At 52.5% G+C, this 16665-nt stretch overlaps 1 protein-coding gene across 8 annotated transcripts in view; it reads left to right on the forward strand.

Moving 5' to 3' along the window:
• The window catches only part of TSPAN18 (tetraspanin 18), a 216656-nt gene that overhangs the window by 122292 nt on the left and 77699 nt on the right, over window positions 1–16665 (forward strand). For 5 of the 8 annotated variants that reach the window (XM_061381215.1, XM_061381213.1, XM_061381220.1 and 2 more), the window contains one exon: window positions 15465–15605. The exons of 2 other annotated variants lie outside the window; for them this stretch is intronic. The gene's annotated coding sequence lies outside the window, so the exon portion shown is untranslated. Of the gene's footprint in view, window positions 1–5885; window positions 6099–15464; window positions 15606–16665 lie in introns of all 8 variants that reach the window. One more of the 8 variants, XM_061381216.1, reaches the window with a different exon arrangement.

Below are 16665 nucleotides of genomic sequence, written 5' to 3' on the forward strand. Positions count from 1 at the left end.
GCTTCCATGATGAATGTCTTATTGCATATTCATTAGTTAAGCCAGTGAAATAAGCAGGGCAGCAGTCATTAGCAAGCTCATGTCCAGAGGCCAGAACTGATTTGTTCTGATCTGCAGAACCTGGGGCTGGAGATACCTCAGGAAACAAAACATCAGGACTCAGTCGGGGCCTGGCTGGTCCCAGGAGCCCCAGGCATTCAGCAGAAACAGCCGACTCCGGGTGTGTCGTGCTGGGCCGACGTGGCCGGGAGGAAATGGAGTTGCATTTATTATAAACTGTGAACCAAGACAGGCTTCCTGCCCAGCAGGAGGACAGGTAGGGAAGTGCCTGCTTGTCTGGGAGTTTTCTGTCTCTCCCCTTGCATTCCACAATTGTTTGAGGAGTTCCGCTGGGAGCAGGGCCTGTGCCAGGGAAGCAGAGATGAGCCAGCAGGTTCGAGTCCTTTCGCAGTGAACCCGGCCCTGTTAACAAGCACCATTGATTGAGCGCTCTCTGCCTGCCAAGCCCAGAGTGGAGAACGCCGTGGCATTCATGTCCTTTAACCCTCACCAGGACCTGTGAGTGTGATGACCCCCTCAGGCTGTGGGGGAGCCAGGGAGAGGCCTGTGCACTGTGAAGCCTGCGCAGGAGGCAGGAGGCAAGGCTGACCCAGACAGGGCACAGGGCCAGGGCCTCCAAGGAGAGAAATCAGGAAGGCTTCATGGAGGCGGTGACTTTTAACCAAGGCCCTTGAAGAATGGGTAGGATTTTGAGGGCAGAAATGGAACAAGGGGGCCGTGCTGGCTGAGGCAACACAGAGGCAAAGGCCAGAGATGGGAGAGCAAGGTCAGGCAGCTGAGGATGGTGGCCAAGGGCATGCCCTGCAGTCTGCAAGACCCAAGAGTGAGCCTTGGCTGCCCACGCACCTGTTCTTTGATCTTCAGTGAATTGTACCACCTTCCCCCTTGTCAGTGTCCCTCAGCTTTTAAAAAAAATTTTAGGTGAGAGAATTCCCTGGCAGTCCTGTGATTAGGACTCAGCGCTTTCACTGCGGGAGCCCAGGTTTAATCTCTGGTTGGGGAATTAAGATCCTGCAAGCCACACAGCACGGCCAATAATAATAATAATAATTACAACTTCATTAAAGAAAATGGAGGTGAAATTCACATGACATAAAATTAACCATTTTAAAGTAACAGCCCAGTGGCATTTAGTCCACAGTGTTATGCAATCACCGCTTTTATCTAGTTCCAGAACTTTCCTTCACCCAAAAGAAAACCCCAGACACATCAAGGGTTTCTCCCTGCAGCCTCTGCTGCTGCCGCCAAGTCGCTTCAGTCGTGTCCGACTCTGTGCGACCCCATGGACTGCAGCCTACCAGGCTTCTCCGTCCATGGGATTCTCCGTCCCTGCAGCCTCTGGCTTTCTATGTATATGGACTGACCTATTCTAGAAAATTTATATAAATGGAATCATACCACACATGGCCTTTTGTACCTGACTTCTTTCACTTAGCATAATGCTTTGGAGGTCTATCCACACTGTAGGATGTATTGCCACTTCCTTTTTCTGAGAGAATAATATTCCATTGAATGGATCTGTTACATTCCTGTTTATCCATGTAAATACTGGTGAACATTTGGGGTGTTTCCACCTTTCGACTAGTGAATAGTACCGCTGTCAGCATTTGGGTCCAAGTGTCTGTTTAGTCCTATCTTCAGTTCTCCGGGGCACAGACCCAGGAGTGGAATTGCTGGGTCATAAGGTGGCACAATGGTAAAGAATCCTCTTGCCAATGCAAGAGATGCAGGTTCGATCCCTGGGTTGGGGAAATCCCCTGGAGGAGGGCATGGCAACCCACTCCAGTATTCCTGCCTGGAGAATTCCATGGACAGAGGAGCTTGGCAGGCCCAAGTCCATGGGGTCACAAGAGTCGGACACAACTGAGCAACGGAGCTTGCATGCACACACGTGGTGATTTTATGTTGAACTTGTTGGGGATACTGCATCATTTTGAACCTCAGTTTCTGCATCTGTAGAATGGGGATGATAATGATACTTTCCCATACGCGGTCGATGGAACAGGATTTTTGAGGATTAAATGAAGCCCAACACCCAGGGTAACCAGGGCTCAGGGTGCATTGGGAGAGCTCCTGTTGCAGAGAGCTGAAGGGTGTGGGCTCAGCTGCATCCCCAGGCGGTGGGCTGACTGAGGCATTCTGCCCTTTCCTCTCCAAGATGGGGCAGAGTGAGCAGGTGGCTGGTGCTCTGGGAACCAGAACCCCATCCTGTTCTTGGATCCAAGGAGGCTAGCCTGCCCTGGCCCCACTGCACCGCTGTCACTCAGGGGCCTGGCTGTCAGATTCATGCCTGGGCCTGGGGGTGGGGGAGCTGCCACTGCCTGCAGGGGTAATTTTCCCCCATATGCCTCCTGCCCCCTCCCCCTTCCACTCCTTTCAGAGCCTGACATGGAGCTGTTTGGGCTTGGCCAGCAGCAGGGGCTCAGAAACTGAATTAACAGGTAAAAATTCCCATTCTCTGCCTGTTATCCGCCTGGCTGAGCTGCAAGATCTGTGACATAACAAGAATTGGGGGAGGGGTGGAGAGGAGCCTGATGCGTGAGAATTGTTTGAGAGGGCGAGACCCCCAGGCTTGTGATGTGGGAAGGGGCCAGGCGGCACCAGGGAAGCAGCCACCGGGGACCCACACTACCTCTCCGCTGGCGAGTTGCCTCCACTGGCTGCTGTCCTTGAGCCGCCTGTCCCAGGAGGTGGCAGAGGGGAGTAGCCAGCTATTCATGCATCCCTGGGTCATGCCCCAGGGATGACCCTAACCACTGGGAATCCCTGCCCTCCATCTCAGATGTATTCAGGTCCCCTCTGTGAGTGGAAGGCAAGCCCTGGGGTCCAGCAATCAGGCAGAACTGAGGTCAAATCCAAGTGCAGCCACATAGGAGTTGCCAGTGACCCTGGGCAAATGATAACCTCTCTGAGCCTCAGCGCCATCTATCAAGTAGGAGCTAACGAAACTTCTTGGCTGGGTTGTTGTTGGTGTTCAGTGATGTCAGAAGGGAATGGGGTTCGCCCAGCATGTCCGAAGCTCTTGATGCTCAGTCCGGTGGGGGAGCAGTGGCCGTGGTTGAAGGACCTGCGTCATGGTCAGTCTGTGTCTCAGGTTTGACTCCCGCTGGGTGCAGACTCCCAAGAGGGCAGGAGCTGTGTCTGTCTTCCTTGTGACTTAGGTTGGGTTGTCTAAAAGCAGAACGTGAACAGGGTCGGTTGTGCAAGTGAATTATCGCCGGAGGATTCTCAGGACCAGGGAGAGGAGCAGGACAAGGCAGAGAAGAAGCTAAGCAGGGACGGGGTTCAAGAGCTTTCTAGTCTCAGCTGGACCTCAGGGGAGCTCCAGGGTGTGAACGACATTGAGTTTGTGGCCAGCATGCTCTGTCGGGGGCGATGGGCTATGCCTGGGGATGGGGACAGGGCTTTAGCTTCCCAGGCATCACTGGGTGATGTGGACTCAAACAGCCAGAGCCAGCAGTGCCCCCAGAGAAGGTGCCCGTGGAGATTTTGCATCCATCATGGCTGTGGTCAAGGGAGGGGTGCATCCTCGAGGGGGCTTCCCCAGTGGCTCAGCCGTAAAGAATCTGCATGCAGTGCAGGAGATCCAGGTTTGATCTCTGTGTCGAGAAGATGCCCTGGAGAAGAACAATGAAACCCACTCCGGTGTTCTTGCTTGGAGAATCCCATGGACAGAGGAGCCTGGCAGGCTACAGTCCATGGGGTCGCAAAGAGCTGGACACAACTGAGTATCTGAGCACAATACCCCCATAGGGTCCACAGGAGGACACATCAGATGCCTTGTGGACAGTGGCTCCACTGTAGCCCCCAGGCACCTCTTGGGTGGGTGGCGTCAGGCTTCCTGCCCTCACCATCTGCGTGGAGGCCGTCCCAGGACCAGTCTCTCCTGCCTGGCCCCGCCTGCGGGAGCTCCTTCCCTCCTCCAGACTGGAGGTGGACTAGTGATTTCTAGTAACCCCTGTCCCCAGGGCCAGGAGTGGGGAAGGCCATTGTTCTTAGTTCCCTTCCTCCAGGAATGAGAAACGCAGCTGGAGCTTTCAGCATCAGGGTCAACCAAGGTTGGGATTTCCCCAGAGATGTTTGTCCCCAGATGATTGAGGTATTCTCATCGGTATTTAACAATACTTGGAGACATTCCCCTCATGAATAAAAAGGACACATTTCAGGGGAGGTTAGAAGCCCTAATGGTGTGTTCCTTTCTCCAGAGCTCTGAGAAGTGGCCACTGTTTGTCCAGAAAACTGATGTTAAGTCCAGAGCCGTGTTTGCATGTGGCCAAGGTGTCATAAGGCAAGCACCCCTTCAGAGTGGGGCTAGCAGGGGTTTGGGAGGGCTGTACTCCGTCCTGTGAGGACCAGCCACTTCCCAGAGTCCCTGCTGGCCTGAGGGCAGCACAGAGCAGCGAGGGAGCTGCAGCCGGGGTTTCCCCCAAATGTGACATGGCTGGAGCTGTAATTGTAATACTAATAAAAGCTCCCACTTACTGAGGCTAAATGGGCCCAGACACCGTGCTGGGCAATCTCCTTGTGTCTTCTTGTTTAACTTTACGAATGAGAAATGTCATTGAACCCATTTTACAGGTGAGGAAACTGAGGCATAGAGGGGTTCACATAAGGTTTCCAATCTCATAATGAACCATGGGCTCAGCCTTTGAATTTAGTCTCACCCCCGACCCTCAATAAAGCTGTAAGAGCCCCAGATTGTTGAATCTGTCAGGACCTTGCTGGCTTTCTCCCAGGTACAGGGCATGTCACCCCAAGGACTCAGGCTCTTCAGATTCTTGCTCATCTCACTTTTGCCCGTCTGCGGGAACTTGGCCCCCTTCCCCTTGAGCATTGAAGATCATTGTACTAGTGGTTAAGAGCCTGCCTGTCGGTGCAGGAAACTTAGGAGACACTGATTCAGTCCCTGGGTCGGGAAGATCCCCTGGAGGAGGAAACGGCAACCCATTCCAGTATTCTTGCCTTGAGAATCCCACGGACAGAGGAGCCTGGCAGACCACAGTCCATGGGGTCAAAAAGAGTCGGACACGACTGAAGTGACTTAGCACACACATCTCATTTTGTAGAGGAGTAAACAGAAGCCCAGGGCACACAGCAAGGCTGTCCCAGAGCTGAGACTAGAACAAAGGTTTCTGCCTTGTGGCCAGCATTCTTGGTGTTTTTGACCTTATTGCTTTAATCCAACGCCAGAGTTTGCCTTGGGTTTTGGCGTGTGCGTGTGCTTGTGTGTGTGTGTGTGCTTGTATGTGTTCGTGTGTGCATGTCTGTATGTGTATGTGTGAGTGAAGAACCAGAATGGGTCGGGGGAGGGAGGGGGCCCAGGAGGCCCACGGGGCGAGGAAGGAAACCTCTGTGTTCCGCCACCTTCGTCGTGTATAGCTGAGCGAGTGCCAGCAGCGAGCCCGGCTGGCTGTAAGTGAGGACAACTGCACCCTGGCTTTGCACGCGCATCCCGACATCTGCCTGGAGGGTCACGCTCCCTGAGTGTCATCTGGGTTAGTACTGCATCCTTGGAGGCTGGTGGCCAGGGCATTGGCCCTGTGGCCTTGCCCTGTGGCTGAGTGGGGAACTTTATGTAAATTCCAGGCAAGAGAAATATTCCATCTGAAGTGCGCGGAAGTGTTCCCATCAGCTTCCTGGGAGGGAGGCTTCAGAGCTCCAAAGAACAAGGCTTGAATCTCAGACAAAGAAGGAAAACCCTGGACCTGAGGGGCCCCCATCAGCCCCTCCGTGAATTCCCTTTGGCTCCCCACTAGCCCAGGCTTTGCCGCCGCAGCCGTGACCACTGGCTCCCTCTCCTCTCCCCTTTCATGTCTCCTCCACAGCACAGCCTGCTGGCTGCTCCGTCCACCTGTCATGCAAGGAAAGGCCCTTGAGCCACTGCCGGGGCTGGGCCTCTGCCTTTCCTCCTCTTCGCCTTCTCCTTGGACCAGAGCCCACTCGTCTAGGAGCCATCTCCCACACCTTCATCCATGCTGCCATCCGTCCCATCCAGCGCCTGGGGACGGGCAGCAGTTTGAGCCTTTGGAGGCAGAGCAGTGAGTGACCTTAAAATGAAGGCTTGAAGCTCTTCCCAGCCTCTGCCCTCCCCCAGCTCCCTGTAGACTACATCTGCCATGTGACCTCTGCCCTCCCGCAGCACCTAACACGGAGATTTATACAGTCGCACTCAGGAGTGTTTGCTGAATGAATAAATGAATGACAAATATCACTTTCCTGCCTTCTGTTGAAATGATTCTGCACGAACTTCTCCACCCATAGGTCTAGAACTACCTGCTGTGTTCTGCTTTAGACACTGAGTTGCTATATGTTCCCAGGGTTTACTGTTCTTACTGTGGTTTAATCACTAAGTCGTGTCTGACTCTTGTGACCCCATGGACTATTGTAGCCCACCAGGCTCCTCTGTCCATGGAATTTTCCAGTCAGGAATACTGGAGTGGATTGCCATTTCCTTCTCCAGGGGATCGTCCCAATCCAGGGATCGAACTCGGGTCTCCTGCTTTGCAGGCAGATTCTTTACCATCTGAGCTACCAGGGAAGCCGCATTATTCTTACTAATAATAACAAAATAGCTAACACTGTCTGGCTCGTCCCATATGCCAAACAATGTGATCAGAGTGTGCATGACCTTCTCACAAGAACGCTATTGGTAGGAGCTATTATTAGCCTCACTTTGCAGCTAATAACTGAGGCTAACCGTTGGACAGAAAGGAGATCAAACCAGTCAATCCTAAAGGAAATCAATTCTGACTGTTCATCGGAAGGACTGATGCTGAAGCTCTGATAATTTGGCCACCTGATGTGACGAGCCGACTCTTTGGAAAAGACCCTGATGCTGGGAAAGATTGAGGGCAGGAAGAGAAGGGGACGACAGAGAATGAGATGGTTGGATGGCGTCACTGACTCAATGGACAGCGTTTGAGCAAGCTCTGGGAAATAGTGAAGGCCAGGGAAGCCTGGCGTGCTGCAGCCCATGGGGTCGCAAAGAGTTGGACACGACTTCCCAACGGAACAACAACGGAGGCTAATAGCTCAGAGAAGTTCAGGGATTTTCCTGAAGTCACATGGCTAGTCAGAGGTGGAGACAGGATTCCACCAGTGGGCTGACTCGGGAGCCCGGAGTTTTATGTTTACCAAATAAATGAACTCTCACCTCCCTGGTGGCTCAGACTTTAAAGTGTCTGCCTACAACGTGGGAGACCTGGGTTCAGTCCCTGGGTTGGGAAGATCTCCTGGAGAAGGAAGTGGCAACCCACTCCAGTCCTCTTGCCTGGAAAATCCCATGGATGGAGGAACCTGGTGGGCTACACTCTCCATGGGGTCGCAAAGAGTCAGACACGACTGAGCGACTTCACTTCTCACTTCAAGTAAGTGAATGACTCACAGTTCTTGATATTTTTGTAACTGAAGGAGTTAAGTCACATGAGAAGTAGCTCCGTTGGCCCTGTCTGTGCAAAGAAGAGTGTACCTGATGCACACCGGGCACAGCTGCACACACAAGCACACCACCACCACCCCTTGGCGCTCTCCAGTGTGTGCCATCCCTGCTGGAGTTGCCACCATGTCCCTGCACTCACCTCTTGAGCAGACCACACACTGGCCCCTGCATCGGAAGCTCCTGATATAGTCTCTTTGCTCAGCTGGACCTGTGGTTTCTGTGTCTGAAAATATGGATTTTTATTTTTATTTTTTCTTGATGGATGTGGTTGGTTTTATTTGTTTCAGGGTTTTTGTTTGCTTGTTTTTCCTTTTTCCCTACTGCACGGTACGCAGGATCTTAGTTTCCCAACCAGGGATTGAACCCATGCCCTCTGGTGGAAGCCCAGAGTCTTAACCACTGGGTCTCCAGAGAAGTCCTGAATCCTTCTTAAATGCAGCTGGTTTGAAGATTTTTGTGTGGGGAGAGGGGAGGGGAAATAACCAGTGAGGAATAAACCCCAAATTCCAAGATAAACCTAAGTCCATGGAGATATGCAGGCTCATAAAACGCTCTGGGGCATCCCACCTTGGTGGCTGTGAATGCCTGTCAAATCTTGCAAGACATTCATTCCTTCATTCATCCTCAAAAGCTTAGGTGCTCATGTAACCAAGCAATGATGGAATTTGGAGCATTGGTGATCATCCAGCGAGGGCAGGTGGCATGGGCAATAGTGAGTTCCAGACGGTTGTTGAGCAGGAGAGTGGCATGGTCCAAGCTCTGCTCCCTGAGGACCTGTCTCCCTGCCCAGTGGAGGATGGAACAGGGGGAGGGCAGCAGGGAGATGGCGTGGAGGGTAATGGCCGTGGACCAGTAGAGAAAGGATGAAGGCTTGGATTTGGGAAGTGGGGCCCGTGGAGGCGGCCGGCAGAGGGGAGAGGGCGAGGTGGGAAGCTGTTTCCTAATAGACGGGACCGAGCTCTAAGTGAGGGACTAAGAGTGGAATCCAAAAACCTGAATGTTTGGGAGACTCTCTGATTGGGAGGAATCCTGGAGAGGCCATTTCTGGGTAAATAATAGCTATGTGTTAGTAGTTCAATAGTGTCTGACTCTTTGTGACCCCATGGATTATAGCCCGCCAGGTTCCTCTGTCCATGGAGTTCTCCAGGCAAGAATACTGGAATGGTTAGCCAGTCCCTTCTCCAGGGGATCTTCCCAACCCAGGGTTTGAACCCTTGTCTCCTGCATTGTTTACCATCTGAGCCACCAGGGAAGCCCAAATAATAACAGGAGTAGTTATAACAGATATTACTGGAGTGTGACTCCGTGCCAGGCTCTGTACTAAATGCTTTATGTTTTCTATCATATGCAATACAAGACCCCTCTGAAGTAATGACTGTTCCGTTTCCATCTTGCACCTGGGGAAACCGAGGCATGGTTGACCCAACAGAGGTGTCACTGTGAGTAACTGGTAGAGCTGAGACTCGGCTCTAGGCAGCTGCCTGCAGAGCACCCCCAGGTAACCCCTGCCGGCCTCTGCTTCTCGATCCACAGGCCGGTGGGAGGCCGGCTTCATTTCTGCAAAGGACATGGATTTCCAAGCTGGAGAGCTGAGTGGAGAGGACCAGGATGAATGCTGCTGCTGCTGCTAAGTCACTTCAGTCGTGTCCGACTCTGTGCGACCCCATGGACACCAGCCCACCAGGCTCCTCTGCCCACAGGATTCTCTAGGCAAGAGTACTGGAGTGGGTTGTCATTTCCTCCTCCATAGAACGAATGAGGATCACATTAAAACCAGTGTCAGTGCGGAAGCAGCACTGCAGGGAGGAGGCCAGTAGCCTGCCTGGGCTCCTCGCTCTGCCTGGTGGGGACATCGGCCAGAATATTAATGAGAGGGCAGGGGAGGAAAGGAAAGGAAGGAGACAAGAAAAATCGCTGCCCGTCATACCTATCCTTTGGCGAAGCCGGATAATTATCAAACCCTCGGCAATAAAATATTTCGTTTCGGTGTAATTGCAAAGTAATTATGTGGTATGGGTTGTGTATTAATCGTGTTGATTAATAACACTCAGGTAGTAATTAAACATCTGCTTCATAATCGAGTGTGGGCTGAAGCTTAACATACATGTGTGCACGCATGCGTGCCTGGGCCACATGCAAAGCTCCTTGGTCCCTGTGGGTGTGTGTGTGGGTGTGTGTGTGTGAGAGAGAAAGGGAGGGAGAGCCTGGCAGAGTTAAGCGACCCCTCGCCTCCTCACCATACAAATAGGCCTTTGTGCCCCCTGCTCACTGGAACACAGGGAGGAACTGCCCTGGGCCTGGGCTATGCCAACCTGCCGCCACTCTCAGAACAGAACCCCAGGCTCCCTGTGTGTCTCTTTCGTGGCTGAGCTGCCTGGCTAGCAGGGTGGGCACAGGGACTCAGGGGTCCCATACACAGCAATGTGCTAGAGGCTCTTAGAACACCCTTTGCTGTCAGTATTGGATGAGTTGGGCTTTGAGGGTCCTTTCTTGAGCAGATGACTTTTCCCCAGAGCTAGGAGAAAGTTCTTATTACAGGATCACCAGGACTAAGGCCCAGGTAACAGCCTTGCACACCCTGGATTTAACGATCTGATCCCAGACGATGCAGAGACCAGAGAGGGGTGCTGACCCTGGTGCCCGGAGCCTGGGTGCTAGCCTGGACCCTCCTACCCCTACCTGCTATGTGGTCCTGGGCTGGTTCTCCTTCTGTCCCTCTGGCTCCAGGCCTATAACACAAAGAACATTGGGCTTACGTGTCTCCAGGGGCCTTTCCGAATCTGCTGTACTCGGATTCTAATTTGGTTTGTACTAATTAGGAATCAGAGACAATTTAAATTCAATACATATGATCCTTAGTGAGTAAACAATTGGAAATAATTCCTTCCTTTATGACTTCTCAAAGGCTCATTCGTGAGCAATGAGAACCCAAGCTAAAATCAATAGCTTTTATTTTTAAGGCAGAGAAATTGCAGATTCCTTGAGCTGCTGGGCATTGCAATTCATTCTTGTATTTTAAAATTTTATGTTTATGTTTATGGACTGCCATTAGGTAATATGGATCCGTCCTGAAGGTTGATTTTTTTCATTAACTTAACTCATTTTACTTATTAGTTCACATTTATAGCTTGGGTTTAATAAGCACACGGCACAAAAGTCATAAACCAGCCCTTTCTTTAGCAATAATTTAAAATCAAGACTCTTCTCTGAGTCATCCCACATTTATTTGCTCATAATTTGCTTCTCCTGTGATTTGAGACCCAAGACTGCCAATTCCAGCCACTCCTTTGACCTTGAACTGCAGTGTCTTCATTTGTAATAGGGGAAGGTCGCCACTAATTAATAAAAGCAATAAATGCTTACCTTTTAGAAAGCAAGCCTACAACAGTCACTTAGCTTGTTCAGAATACCTCTTATGGATTATCTGGTTGAATTCCACATCTCTTTATTTTTTTCAATTTAGAGGGGAGGCCCCTGAGGCCCAGAGGTAAACTGATTTGCCTGAGAGAATGCATGAGGACAGCGACAGAGCTGGGATGCAAACCCAACATGTCCTAATCCAGCCAGCGTCTCCCTGCACACACCTGTGTCGCCTGCCCACAACCCGCCAGTTTCAGTATCCCCCCCACCTTCCCCTCCCCTCCATCAACTCTTCATCCACCTCCATCCCCACCATCAGGCCCTGCCCTTCCTCCTCCCATCCTCTCATTATCTGTGTCCACTTGCCTGGTCTCCTTGCTATTTTCAATCTCCTAAAGCATGTTCCTGCTCTATGACCTTCAGTGGCTCCCCACTGCCTTTGAATAGAGCTCATCGTCCTTGGTTCTACATTCAAGGACCTAAGTCATCCAGCCCCTTCCTACCTCGCTTCTCATCTCACCCCTGTGGACAGCCTTGCCTCTAGTGCTGAGTACCCACTGCACACTCGAGCGCCTCCCTGCCTTTGCTCACCCTGGTCTCTTTGCCCACTGTGCCCTCATCTCCATGCATTCAAATCTGCCTCCTCCTCCAGGAAGCCTTCCCTGGGGCCCAAGCAGGGAGGGGCCCCTCCTTCTTCTGAACTGAAAGCAAAGTGATGAGCCCCCCAAAGCCACTTTGAAGTATGGAGACCTGGGCATGGTCACTCTTCCCTGTAACAGGAGCTCTTTTTAAAGCAGAATTGGGAAAAAAAAATAATAAAGCAGAGTTGGTACCTCATCTAGCACCCCCAGAGTCCCAGTACACAGCAGGTGCTCCATTAATGCTCGCCATTAGTGCTCCTGTCCCTTGAGGTCTCCAGGAATTAGAACACCTTGCATCTTCTCATTCAGGGCCAGCCCAGTGCAAACTTGGCAAGAGAGTTTGTCCAAGTTCTATGAGCTTCCAGCAGCTCTGCTTCCCTCTGTTCCTGCATGCTTCCTTCTGTCTGCTCAGAGTCATTCCTTCTCGGTCACTGACTTGAACATGCAACCATGAAACCTCTCTCCACCCGTCGAAACTTCCCCGTCTTGGGCCCCAGTTACTCAGCATACTGCTGCATGAAGAGCCCTCTGGTTTCTGACAAGTGAAATCCTGCCGTGACCTTAACAGTGAATCATGGTGAAGAACAGTACACACAGAGGGGCCGAGCACTACTCCGTATCCAAGCCTGAAGACCCTCTGCTTTATGGATGGGGAGACTGAGGCCCAGGGGAGGAGCAGGGGGACTTAACACAAAGGCCTTGGCTGGATTCCCAGTCATTGTTCCCTCGGGAACTCTCTGCTACTTCCTGGGTTGCCTTGACCACTACAGCCCTCTCTGTGGGCACGGAACGTTATGGTTTGCAAGCCTTTTCCCTTAGGTGGTCATCTTAGCAGCTCGGTGAGGGGGTCCCTGAGGCTCAGAGAGGTGGGCTGCAGCTGCAATCACACAGCCAGTGGCTAGTGGCTGGAGTCTAGGTCTACTGGTCAAGGGTGCAAGGTGCCACTCACCTGCTGGCTTCCCCGCTCGCCGGCAGCAGCCCCAGGTGTCAACCAGGCTCTGTCTGCAGGATCTGTCCCCGGCTGGGGCAGGCAACCCCAGGGGCCATGGAGGAGACTGAGTCAAGAAAGAGGCCAAGGGCAGGACATGCCACCCTCCTGGGCAGCAGTCAGGGGAGCATGGGATCCGAGGATAAGTGATGCGGGCCAGGCCACAAGGCGGGACCTGGGAGCACAGGCCCAACTCGTAGCCAGCAGAGCAGGGCTTCAGGGGCCACTGTGGGGTGGCCCGGGCCCTCTGCCTGCCCACTCCCCAGCCCTGTTGGCCACTCGGCCATGTCCTCTCCATTCGGCATTTCTGGGCCCTGACTTCGGGCAGCAACTTCGTTCGGCAGTGACCCACCCACATCTACAATGTCCACACGTTCACACGTGCAGCTCCCCCACTCCTTGCATGTGTTACATGACACAAAGGCTCCGCAATCTCTCTAGTGGTCCCTCTATTTTAAACAGTCTAGACAGCAGCATCCCGCAGCAGTCAAGAGCTTCTGCTCTTAAATCAACTCTGAAGTTCAAGTGCAATTGATGCTGTGACTGCTCATTATTTAACCTCTCTGATTCTCAGTTTCTCATCAATAAATCGGGAAAGCTAGCAATGTTAGGATTAAAGGGGAACATGTGTGGAAAGCACTGACCACAGGACTCTTCCATCTCATTTTCCAGCCACCTCACGGGCAGCTTTGGCTCCGAGTCCTTCCCCCCTCCGCTGGGTCTCCCCCTGCCTTCACTCACCCGGGCACCCTGCCCACAGTGCCCTGCCCTCATATTCACACACACACACACACACACACACCTGCCCTCTCCTCCAGGAAGCCTTAATGTGCCTGCTGGTGTCATCAGTGCCAGCATCATAAGGGCATTAGAGGAGGAGGAGCCTCGGGCTTCTACGGTGCTCCAGGGTTTGAGACTCTGAACTTCCACTGCAGGGGCACGGGTTTGATCCCTAGTCAAGGAATTAAGATTCCGCAAGTGTGCAGCACAGCCGGAAAAAAAAAGAGAGAGAGAGAGAAGGAAACTCACATTGGCATCTCTGCCTGTGAGTTGCTTGAGGTGGGGTGAGTGGTGGTGGTTAGAGCTGACTTGGAGAGATTGTTGGGACTGGTGGTGAGTCTGACACCCCCTTTCACAACTAGAGAAGCTAAGAACCCCACGAAGGGGAGGATGTGCCTGAGTGCTCAGGGCAAGAAAGCTCCGTGTTGGGGCTGGAACCCAGAACTCCAGCCTGCGGACCCAAGGGGTCCAAGGCTGCCTCCCCCTCCTGGGAGAGAGGACGCCCCCCCACGGCCATGGTAATTGCGGGGGTGGTCTACTTCTCTCATCAGGTCTTAGGGAGCGTGGGCTGGGATGGAAACGAGAGGGTGGAGGTTGAGTGTCCCTCCTATGAGCTTCTTCATCAGTTGGGGGAGGAGGTGGAGGCCCAGAGAGGCCGAGACACATCCATCATCCAGATGGGGGTTGAAGCAGGGGCCGCAGGCGGCCATGGTGAACCTGGAAAAACCCACAGCTGCAGAGAGGCTGCCAGAACGGTCTCTACGGTCACCTCTTTCCTGCAGCCATTCATTTAGCTCTTCATCATACCCTTATTGGGAAAAGCTGGGAACGCCACCCCTCCTGGGGAATTCGCCCCCACCCTCCAGCCCGCCCCAGTTCTCATGTGCTGTCTGGTGACATTAGCTCACCAGCTTGCCGCGTGCTAATGACATTTGCATTTTGCTGGCTGGTGAAATGTGGGCTGGGGTGTGGGGAGCCCGTGGGTAGGTGGGGAGTTGCAGCCAGCAGGGAGAGGCAGGTACACTGGACTCGGGCCCCACGCTGGGCTGTGAAGGGGGAGACGGGGATGGACAGTGGGAGCTGAGAACACGAATCACTGGCAACATCGAGAGATTTTTTGTCTAAAGACTTGCCAAGGGCGCAAAGCCCCTCCCAAGTCCAATGCTCCGACTCTCACAGACCCCGCTCTGGGTCGCCTCCCTAGCTTTTTGGAGTGATGGCTATGAGCCAGATGCTCTGCCGTGGCCCCACAGACTCAGGAGAGTTGTTTTCACTCCCTGCAGTCCTTCAAGAGAGATGCTACTTGTTTTCTCGTTCTGCAGACTAGGAGGTCGATGCTCTGAGAGGACGCCTGCTTCCCCCAGGGTCTCTCACTCCTGGAAAGAGGCTGCCCCGACATGTGACAGAGGTCCATTGGCCTGCAAGCCCATGCTCCCAGCCACCGTGAGCACTACCTCCCATAGCTTGTCCAGGCTTGGACGCAGCCAGAGAACCACTCTTCGTTCAGGCCTGTGAGCAGCATTCATTTGTCAGGCCAGGAGCAGAGCCCACGCTGCTCCAGAGGGTACCTGTCTGACAACCACAAGGGAGGGCATGGCCGGGAGAGAGCACCCAGCCATGGGTTAGGTGAAACCTGTGGTTTCGGCTTCACTCTGCCACCAACTTGCTCTGTGACTTTGGGCAAGTCGCTGCCCTTCTCTGGGTGGGGGGGGTCTCTTTATCGGTAAAACGAGGACATTGGTCTAGCTGGATGGAGCATCCGAGGAGTGTATTTTCACACGAGGTAAAAAACTCTATCCTCCAATGCGCATGAACTCTCAGTTTCCTCCCACTCACTCAGACATATAAAATGATGTTTCACATCAAAGCAAATCAGGAGACATTTATCAAACCTCCCGCTCTGCAAAGGGTGCCGTGCTAGACACAGTGGGCGTGACGCTTGCATATTTCTATTCAGGACATACACACACACAGGCGTATGCATATCTTTGTGTCTTGGAATTGTTTGCAGGCAAGTTCAGCTGGGACCTAGAGGGTGACTCCCCAATCCTGAGGCCCAGGCCCAGGCTCCCGCCCGCCAGCCACGCTTCGCACTCTCTCCTCAGGGCCTGGAGCGCATTTTAAACAGACCTTGGGCAGTGGGAGCTGATGGGCTCCCCCACTAGCAATCGTGACCAGTTCTGCTTGTCTCTCATAGGTGGGCATCTCCTTGACAGTCGGGGCTTGCAGGGACCAGACTTTCCGACACTGTCATCAAAGCAACGTGAACCCTTTGCATTTGAACTCCTAAAAGCGTGGGCACAATCTTTTTCCAGACTTCTCAACACCAGCTACCCAGGTAAGGGAGCTCGGGGTGTTTAGCAGCTTTTGCTGGTTTTGTTGCTGGTAACAGCAGCCGTCGGAGGACACCCTAATCATTCTTTATACCTGTGTCTTGTTGTATTCCCTTCATTAGCAGGAGAGCCCAGTGGTTAAGGCTTTAAAGTCGAACAGAGTTGGGTTCCAATCCTGAATCACCAGTTACTGGCTGTGTGACCTTGGGCAGGTTTCTCAACCTTTCTATGACTCTGCTTCCTCCTCAGTCAAATGAGAAAGCAACAGCATCCCTCTCTCGGGTTTGTGGTGAAGATAAAATGAAATAATATATGAAAAGCCCTTAGAACAGGACATGTAGTAAGCTTAGAATGCAGTAAGCATTAGCTGTTACTAATAGCATCACTGTACTTGTGACAATCTGTAATTAACTCATCCTCATGTTGAGTCCTCGTCTGTCTCCTGCAATAGAATATGGACTCCACAGGACAGGGGTTTGTCTGTCTCGTTCCTAGTTGAACCTCCAGATCCCAGCAGAGTAAGAAAGTAAAAATGAAGTCACTCAGTCGTGTCCGACTCTTTGCGACCCCATGGACTGTAGCCTACCAGGCTCCTCCATCCATGGGATTTCCCAGGCAAGAGTACTGGAGTGGGTTGCCATTTCCTTCTCCAGAGGATCTTCTCAACCCAGGGATCGAACCCAGGTCTCCTGCACTGTGGGCAGATGCTTTACCGCCTGAGTCATCAGACTAAACTGGCTGTTATTTGCTGAATGAATGAGTGAGTGAGTGAAGCTGTTTTACCTATATTATGCAGAATCCTCAGGACAATTCTTGAGGGTCCTTGCATTTATAAGGATAATCACTTGGTTGTATGTGATAAAAAATGCAAACTAAAGTTCCTAAAGCAAGAGACAGGTTGATTTTTCTCTAAGGAAATTTCTAAGCTAAAGGGATCCTTTGACACAAAAACATTAGGGACCTGAGTTCCTTTTGTCCTGTGGCTGTACCCATCGCTTGTCTACATGACCCACCATGGCCCGTGACAGTCTCTCCATTCTGGTCGGCAAGAAGGAAGAGATCGGG

Source organism: Bos javanicus, chromosome 15, assembly GCF_032452875.1.
Source record: "Bos javanicus breed banteng chromosome 15, ARS-OSU_banteng_1.0, whole genome shotgun sequence".
Taxonomy (NCBI): Eukaryota; Metazoa; Chordata; class Mammalia; order Artiodactyla; family Bovidae; genus Bos; species Bos javanicus.